The sequence below is a fragment of the Salminus brasiliensis genome, chromosome 8, assembly GCF_030463535.1.
Source record: "Salminus brasiliensis chromosome 8, fSalBra1.hap2, whole genome shotgun sequence".
Lineage (NCBI taxonomy): Eukaryota > Metazoa > Chordata > Actinopteri > Characiformes > Bryconidae > Salminus > Salminus brasiliensis.
In genome coordinates this window covers 10,826,592-10,836,671 of record NC_132885.1, presented here as the reverse complement: position 1 = coordinate 10,836,671, position 10,080 = coordinate 10,826,592, and positions in this window count along the sequence as shown.

The window sequence follows — 10,080 nt, the reverse complement described above, 5'->3', positions numbered from 1 at the left end:
ACACACATACATACTCATACACATACAGGCACGCACGCACACACACACGCTTGTATTGCTGTCTTTGTGGGGTTTTCGTGTCCTGCTGGGCTGCACCTAAACCCAACCCAACCCAACTCACCCTCACCTTAACCCTCGCTTACTTGTCTCTAATAAAGCATTTTTGCTGTTAATACGATGTTGAACATCCTCATGTTTTACATCAACCTGAGTCACACACACACACACACACACACACACACACCAGGCAGAACAGCTTGTGCATTCAGACACCAGCTTCTGAACCAGTACAATAGACAGGAATCAGGTATTACAGGGCACATGGACAAAAGTATTGGGACACCTGCTCATTCATTCTTCCAAAATCAAAGGTATTAAAAGAGAGAGCGCTTTCTTTTAGATTTTAGAGCATTGCTGTGAGGATTTGATTGCATTCAGCAAGAAAAGTGTTAGTGAGATCAGGATGTTGGATGATCATCACCCCACCTCATCTCCAACTCCTGAATTCAGCTCAAAAGTATTGGATGGAGCACACCAATCCATCATTCCGGAGAGCACATTTCCAATGCTGAGTAAACCCTTACACCCCTCTACCCCACACCTGGAATACAGCATGATCAGCTCTAAAGAGTCCTAATGTATTGGCAGTACTTCTCTACAGTGGCAGCATGAGCTGTGTATGTGTGAGTGTGTGCATTTGCACATCTGTGTCAGCAATGGGTGTAACTTAGAGTAGCTGAATGAATTCATTAGAGGGGGAGTCCACAAACCTGTATGTGACCGGACCTGAACGCCAACGCCATCCCTCTATTCTGTTTACCAGTAAATTTAGTATTAATAACTTAATGAGCCTGTTTACAGTGTTCCATTTTCCTCAATGAGAACATAAACAGCAGCTGAAACTGGAACAAATGAGATTCCTAATACGCCCCACATTAGCTATAAAAATACACCCTACTGATTCCAGCTGATTCTTACCAGTGTATTCTTTCCAAACAAGCAGAGCAGGCACCTCTATCAGAAGGGACTTGGTTGAGTCAGTGTGGATGAGGCCGTCAGGCTCGAATAAGAGCCTAACTGTTGGTTAGACTCTGGGTGAGACTCATCTTCACCCTGTACAATATCAAAACCAGACTCACGCTTTGGACGCTCGCTCCTCGCAGACCAGAGCTGCTGAACTGTGCTCTTTTTTTCTTTCCACATAGGAGAAAGTGTGTGTCTCTTGAGGAAAGATTTCACTCACTGTCTGTTTCTTGCCATTTTTATTGCTTATCTGACAGCAACTGTTAGCTAAGACTCATAGAGCCAGATTGTGTTTGGTTGTGGTTTACATGAAAAGGCTGCAGAGCTTTAAATCTAACAGCCAGACTCTAAAGTTAGCGCAGCTGCTCTGATATGAACGTCTCCTCTGTTTTCATGTTCCTCATTTATGTTACAGACTGTCCAGCAATGGCTTTTACACATGGCCCACATGTGCAGTCCATCAGAGGGGCAGAGTGTGCTGTCTCCATCATTGCTACCTTTCAGAAAGCCTGTTTTGGGAACTATGTCAAGAGTAAAGAAGAAAAAAAAAAAACCTCTGCAGTTATCATCTCATGTCCCATGTAGTCTCCTAAATGCCCCCATGCTGGTTTTTCACGTTCTCCCTCCGGCTTTTCCAGGCTATACTTAGTTAAGATGCTCTCTCTCCTCTCTGCTTTTGGGGTTTCTGGGCAGTTTGATAGATGTCCAGTAGAAGGAGCTGTTAGCAACGATTAGAGCAGCTTGAAGGCTCCAGCTGCTTAACCTTTCCATGCTGTAAGGGGTACTGGCAGGTTTCCGTTAACATGAATCTGTATCTACTGGGATTGTTTACAGTAAGACCTGGAAATGAAGAAGACTTTGGGTCTGATCTGCGTATCACAGGCTTTTGTATAAACCAAAATATGGAGTCCATCCAAATTGAGTACATGTTCTCATCAAAGCAAAAGGGATTGAATACTAATGCCAAGAAATTCATGTTAAAAGTTCTGAATGGGATCTGGAGGGTCGGCTTTCCGCACATTTAGGTGATTTTCCTGCTCCAACTCACCGGATTCAACTCATCATTAAAATGATCAGGCTTAGCTGGTGTGCTGGAGTACAGAAAGCATTCCCGCCACCGGTTCCCCTCATCTCTGATAGGGCATATTCGAATCTAGCCATGCTGACTGACATTCTTAGCTCAGATCATGATGTGAGCAGATAACGGACACTCCTTTATGGCTGCTTGACCTCTGGTTAGACCTCCTCATTAGATCTGGAGGTGTCCAAAAAGATTTGTTTTAGCATGTTCTAGACTGAGAAGAGTAGCATCAAGACAGTGATGAGCTCAGAGATTTGGGGAAAGACCTCGTCTTCTCTTTTAATTTCTCATGAGTTGGTGAGTCATCTGCAAGCTTCTGCTTCTGACCATGAACAATAATAATCCTGCAGTGAATTCACACTCTTTGGTCACTAGTGACTTGATTGTATAGTTGGTCTCTAATGGGGTCAGTGAACCTCATAATCTACTAGCCTCTGTGGAGTTTTTGAGTCATCTCTATGCTAGACTACTGGATCTGATCCTGTAGTAGTTACTGTAGTATTCATTCTATGGAACGGGTGCTATTTGCGTCCGCAGCGGTTGATGAGATGCTTTTTCACCTGTCCAACTTCACCAACATGAAACCTACATCCAAAATATCAGCAAATAAATGTCATTTTTTTGATCAGACATTTTTTATTATTGCGTCCCTGTTACCATAAGACACATTTATTCAAAACAAACGTATAGTTTTGTTAAACCTTCGGGATTTGTGTGCATCTCTCAGTTTGACTTACCACCCTGTCACACTAACTTGTCTATGGATAGTGTATTGTTGCTTTAAATGACAGTTACAAAAAGGAAGGGATATCATTTAAGCCAGCCAACACTAAGGGCAAAACCCAACCACCCCGTCACACAAAATCCACAGGAAAACTTCGGTCTAATACAAAGACAATGACATTTAAATTATAAAATGGATTGCCATGTGTGCTAGGTTAGAAAATGTGACACTTAGCATGGCGACACATTTAAAGGCTCATTTATACTCAAACCATGTAATCCTCACTGCCTACCCAACATGCATCTATGCGTCCTTTATATTGCGTCCATGGATATTAAGCAATACCTCCACTAGAGGGCAGATCAGAGACAAACATTTCTGACAACAACAAACAGAGCGACGGTGGAGGAGGTCGGGATAATGTGCTTACTAAATACAGGATAATCTAAATACTGAAGCCGGGTTAACAGGGTACGGATGAGACAGTGGAGTAAATGGCTGGACACAATGTGAAAAACTTCCGCCATAAGTTTCTTTTCTGCCAGAGTTTCTTCCTTGGCGTGGCAGCGAGCGTGAACGCTGAGTAAAGACAAAATGCTCTGTATTCGTATCTGTATTTAACATTGAGCATTAAATACACACATGGCTTCCATGTCCGCATAAAAATAATCATATTAATAGTGATGTTAGTGATGCCTCAGCTGGCACAGGACCACACCCTAACTCCTCCTCCTCAGCCTTATATATACACCTTTCTCTCTGTGACATTCTTGTGACATCCCTTCTTCTTCATCCCTCTCTTCAGTTACGGGGGGCCTGGCTCCACGCATTCACCTTTAGCCGCCAAGAACTCCAGTTCCCCCCCCTGATCCTGCTCCACAGGAATGGTCCATACTTCTGGAGGATAAATGGCACCTGATTTATGGAATGACTGTTGGGGCATGGGTTTTTACAATGCATTAAAATGTGACGGTGCATTGTGGAGAATAGACTGTCTATTAAGTAGGATAGCTAAAGTACTGGTATGGTTTCAAGACCAAAAATGCTTGAAAGCTACCAGCACCAACAGACAGCACATTTGTACACCTCATTTCTGGTTCCTCCCAGCTCTAGTGAGTGTAACATACTGTAGATAGTTATTATTGTTTTCCAGTCAAATCTTCTTTGTAATATCAGCAGAATGTTGCATTATGAACCCGCAATCATGAGTTAAGTTGCCGGCTGCCGGTGTCATTAAACCATTCGTTAGTTCAGTCATCAATGACGTGATACTATATCCTTCTGAGCTTCTCTCTCTTCTGTGCTACCCTCTGTCTCTCCATGTTCCAGAGTCATCTGTGAGCTCCAGTCTGAACTTCTTCTTGTCTGAACCTGGACTGCTTTCCACTCGTATAAGGTGTCAGATTGCCCCAGTCTGCCTCTCAGTTCTTTACCTTGGAAAGAACATAAACTCACTGGATGCAGGTTACAGAAGTTACTGGAAACACGCTGGAAATGTAATCCAGTTGCTAATGAGGAGGTAAACTTTCACAAATTACCGGCCCGGGTTTGCGGCTGGGCCAGTTGTTTTGGGGTTTTTGATGATGATAATGTTCCCTGATGCATGTGTCTACTGGTCTGTTGTGCTACGCAGTGGAAGCCTCTTTTCCACATGTCAGTAAATCTTAACCGCGCTGTTCTGGATCTCTTTGGAGGATCACCTTCCCTCATCCACTCTTCTAGCTTTAAATGCCTAATAGTATATTAAGCTTCTCTAGAAGACTATAGATTGTGTTCTGGCCAGAACGTTTTATGCTCTGAGAGAACATTTTCCATTGTAAATGTCAGCTCCAGTGGAGGACCTTGTAGAGTATCTTTTAAAATGTCTTTTTTCTTTTTTCACTTTTACGGCCTTGTGACACAGCACAGCCCAAGCTGGGCTCTCCACTCTGCAGTTTTTAGACTGTTCACCTTCATTTAATGAAACCCAAACACAGCTTAATTGGAAACAAACAAAAGGCAGGAAAAGAGCTTAACAATATCTGATGTCACAGATTGTCCTGCCCTGGGATAGGCTTTGCCGACGTAAGTCACTTCGATTACTCATGTCTCGGAAATATTTACCCTGTGTGAAAATATTATTATTTTCTCTCTCTTCAATTTGTATATATAGTCACCCACAAAGATGACCCCCTCCGTCCGCCCCCCCCCCCCCCCAACACACACACACACACACACACCTCCCCATTTCCCCCACCACCAACATAACACACACAGGAACAGACAAAAGAGGAGGCAAGACCTTTAGACGTCAGCCGACAGAAGTGTCTATCATAGAGATTGTACACAGGAGTTATAGGTGCAGGAGGAACACAGGGGCACACAAGCCCACCTCTTAAATCTCCCTACTACACTCTTACAAAGAAAGGAGCTTCAAAGGGTTTACATCTCTGTTTATACAAACATGGTTCCTCATAGAGCCATAGATCATTCTTACACATCTTTCTTACCATTCTGAGATGTGAGTCTGAAGAACCTTTCAATTAGTAAAGAACCTCTACATGATGTGAAGGTTCTTCAGATCTTTAAAAGGTTCTTCACACACATCTGGACAGTACTTTATAGAGCCAAATGAGGTTCTTACACATCTTTATCACCATGTTATGGATATAATACAGATGTGTGAGTGTGAAGAACCTTTACACTAAATGAAGGTTCTCTGGACTTGCAAAAGGTTCTTCACACTTACATATCTGTATTATATCTATAACATGGTGATGAAGATGTGTAAGAACCTCATTTGGCTCTATAAAGTACTATTCATATGAGATGTAAGTCTGAAGAACCTTTCAATTGGTAAAGAACCTTCTACATGAGATGAAGGTTCTTCAGACCTTTAAAAGGTCCTTCACACGGACACTTCTGGACAGTACTTTATAGAGTTCTTATACATCTTTATCACCACGTTATGGATCTAATACAGATGTGTGAGTGTGAAGAACCTTTACACTAAATGAAGGTTCTCTGCACTTGTAAAAGGTTCTTCACACTCATCTCTATTACAAACTGGTTCTTTACTGAAACCAAAAGTAATTCTCTCACACATCTCTATTACCATGTTTAGAGATGTAATATGGATGTGAATGTGAAGGATTTTCGCATCAAGTGAAGGTTCTTTAGACCTTTAAAAGGTTCCTCACGCTTACTTAGGTTACCTAAGATCTGAAGAACCTTCAATGGATATAAAGTTTTTTGTTTTTTTTTTGACAATTTTAAGGTTCTTTACACTCACACATCTCCATTACCTATTACAAACTCTTTTCAGCAAGCCAAAGGAGACAGTGGCAAGGAAAAAGAATAAGAAACCTTGAGAGGAACCAAGTCTCAAAAGGGGAACCCATCCACCATTAGTCCCCACTGGATAGTAGAGCAAATAGCAGAACAACAAGATTAAAAGAAAGCGTGAGATAAAGCACCTTTATTTTTAAGAGTGTAGTTACTGGTGCAGTTTTTGAGAGAGTATCTGGATGTCCTGTGCTCACATACAATATAAATAAATAGGAACCACAAACGGGCCTGGCGTAGTTTACACAAGCAATAAACTCATGCTTTAAATACACAAACTCATGATGTAAAATGTAATCTGTGGGCGCACGTTGCATCTTCTGTATCTCTAAAAGGCCGGAGGCGTCTCTTTTTGGGTCGAGTGAAGACAACAGGCCGACGGTTAATATTTGCGTTTCAATATACGCCGCACGAACACTTGCAGTTGCGAGCTGTAATCTGAGTGGCAAGAAAAAAAACATCTGTCCCGATGACTTTTTCTTGGGTTTGGTTATATTTGCACCATAAAATTAATGGGACACAAAAACTGAAGGGGACACAGCGGGTCAGCACGTTCCAACTGTCAAGGGCCACGCCGACTTTGACAAACAACCCTCAATTTTGGACTCGGGTTAAAAGCAGTCAGCAATATTCATAAATTATTTCGCCATTAGGTGTCTATGGCAGGCAGTGTGCAGACGTTTCTGGGCACGGCTGCTGTGTGTTATGCCCCAGGGGCAGGCTGCGGTGCTGGGTTTCAGGGATCCCTGTTTGCCTAACTCATCCAGGCCCATCTCCCGGGATTAAACAGTGCGCCTGCTGAATGAAACAGTGCAGCTGCTGAGTGCCTTACAATTACACAGCTCATTCTTCTCCCAAATCCTCTGCCTCTTTCTTATCCCACAGTCTGCCCACTCTCTTGCTCTCTCCTCACTCGGCCCAGCCCAGCTGTAGCACCTGTATGGATACTAAGGCTAATGTATTTTCATTTCAATCTGTTTTACTTCAGTCTGTAAACAAATTAGCCAGAGATAAATGTGGGGCCAATTTTCCCAAGAGCTGATGTACCCGGGTCACCGTTCCTGTTGGGAAACTAGGCCCTGTATGTTTATAACTTGCCATCAACCATCACACTGGTGTGTTCCACCCAGGCAACGAGGGGTATATGCCAACCATTGGTCTGGTTATGGGATACAAGCAACAAGAGTGTCTGAAAAAAGGAAGGAAAGTCCAATTTTAGTGTATGCTTATAAAATTATGAAACCATTTAGGTTGCCATATGTTTTGGTCCAATCTTGAAACTTGGTAATGTGAAAAGCCAGAGATAGACAGACAGACTGGCAGACAACTGTGAGTCACCTCCAGAAAGCTGTTTTCTGGATACAGGTATACATATTGTAATAATTACAGATTTGGTTGTCCGGGATATAGAAATACCTGAGGTTTACATGTATATTATGTAAATATGCGTAGATGCCTGAGACTTTCCTGCTACTTAAAAACCTTAAACCATAATCAAACCAATCCTATTCATACTGATAAACAGTGTACTATGAGTATTGTGTACTGGTACTGTTATGTTGTTATGGTGGCTATAACCACAGTGATCTTGGATAACCTGGACCACTGTAGAATGACTTTCACACTCTTCTTGACCCTGCCTCTCCACCACAAAAGATCTGTTAAACAAGAGCAGCCGGGACACAGATTTGCTCTTTGGCTCACTCAGCACAATATAGGCACAAATGTTTGTGGAGACCCCTTGTAATGAATGCATTCAGCTACTTTAGGTTGCACCCATTGCTGACACAGATGTACAAATGCACACACACACAGCTAGTCTAGTCCTTGTAGAGAAGTACAATAGGACTCTCCAGAGCAGATAAACACATGAACCTATTGGCTAACCATGCCTAATATGAGTTAGAGAGGTACAAAGCCCCCCTAGCATTGAGCTGTGGAGCAGTGGAACTGTGTTCTCTGTAATGATGGTGGTGCTCCATACAGTACTTTTGGGATGAGTTGAGAAGTTGAGGTTGGGGTTGAGGTAGAACAGTGATCATCCAACATCCTGACCTTACTGATATTTTTGTCATTGAATGCAATCAAATGCAATGCTCCAAAATCTGGTAGAAGGCCTTCACTGAACAGGAGGGACAGTTACTCCAACAAGGTCTATATTACAAACATGGTTCTTCATGGAGCCACAAGTGCTTCTTCTATGGCATTGCTGAAAGTACCATTTGAAGCACCATTGTTTTTGAGAGTGTTGCTGTCTTTCTAGTGTATCCACTCCTAAGAAGCTCCAACTCCTGTTTATTTTCTTTCTTTCTTTCTTTTTCCCCCCCAGTGCTGTCAGGCATCCAGCCTGTACCAACTGATGCATGTTTGACATGCCCCGCCGTCGCTCACAGTGTCGTCACTATTTATGCGCAACTGCTTTTTCTTCTTCCAGCAATCTGTCTTCTCTGACTGTGCTCCACCAAAACTATGCAGCATGTATGCATTACAATAGCAGTATTGTTGCAGTCTGAGTTCACCCATTCAGAAAGGTAGTTGTGCCTCGACCGCAATGGGGACCGGGCCATGGCCGTGTACTGTTTTTGCTCTCGGTGACCCAGCCAAGTGCAATGACGGGACTTGTCTTGTACCGACCAGCAGCAACAGATGATCCGTTGTCCTGAGCCAAAATGAAAATGTTGACAGAGCTGAGAATTACACCCAAATTGTTAGTTCTGAGGTTAACATCCAGGAGCAGATAGAGGATCTCTAGTGCGCTTAGCGTTGGCTTCCCGTTTTTTGATTAGAGGGTGGGTAAGATTTTGATTTGGTCAAGGATCTCATTGTGTCCACAACTCTGCAGAGACGCTCAAATAGGCCCGGAAAGGACATGGCAGGGCTTTGGGAGGGTGTAATTATGTAGTAAATTTTCCTGAGGCAAGAAGGGATTTAGTCGAAGGCAGTCATTTCCAAACCCACATGCTAGAAGCTCCTGTCTCTGCAAAGGGTTAAGCCAACAACTTAACCAAAAGACTGTCAACCGTAAACCTGGCACTGACCTAGTTCCTCTCTGGCTGTGTGGAGAAGTGCGTCTTAACTTCAGATTGTAGGGCAATTATGAATCTGACCACTGCAATAACTGCAATGGCTGTGCCAGCAATGGCACCCTACGCATTAAAGCATGAGAGTGTGAAACACAGCAGTTCCAAATGGTATTGGTCTTAAAATCACAAAATATAAAACTCTCATCAAGACTGTATTTGTAGATGGGTACTGTTTTCCTCATTAGGGTTGCAAATGTAATGGCTTTTGAACCATGGACCTGCTTGCAAGGCGATGGCACAGCAGAAACTGAAGTGGAAGAGAATATGGAGTATTTTGAATGAATTTATGTGAAGACCCAGGGCCGTAAAATAAACATACTGGCTCCAAGAGCTGCTGACAGACAAGACATCTCAACACTACTGTCAATGTAGTTTTGTTATTGTTACTTCAACAATACATCAACTCCACCATCCAGCTCCTTGAATTATAACCTGGGCCTCACGCCTCCTTTTTCCCTTTTTGAGAGAGAGAGAGTGAGAGAGAGAGAGAGAGAGGCAGAGGCCAACTGTTCTATTTTGTCAGTGAGTGTGAAGCAGGGAGTTGGCAGATACACTAGAAGTGAATTCCACGGCCAGCTTTTAAAAGTTAATTATTAAGTAGACCCATGCATAGACCAATGCACAGGTTTAACTGTTTTGTGATTAGATTTGTCAGTTAATTGCCAATTGTTGTACAAGTAAACTTGGGCAAAGAGCAAACTGTGGTCCACTTTTGTCTTTTTAGGTCAAGGTGCTTATGTGTAATTTGGATTCAAGTAAAACTAACACATAAACACACATATTTTTCCCCCTTTTACAGCTTATTGGTTTGTTTCATCTGGTAGTAGACCTGTTTTCTCTCTCTC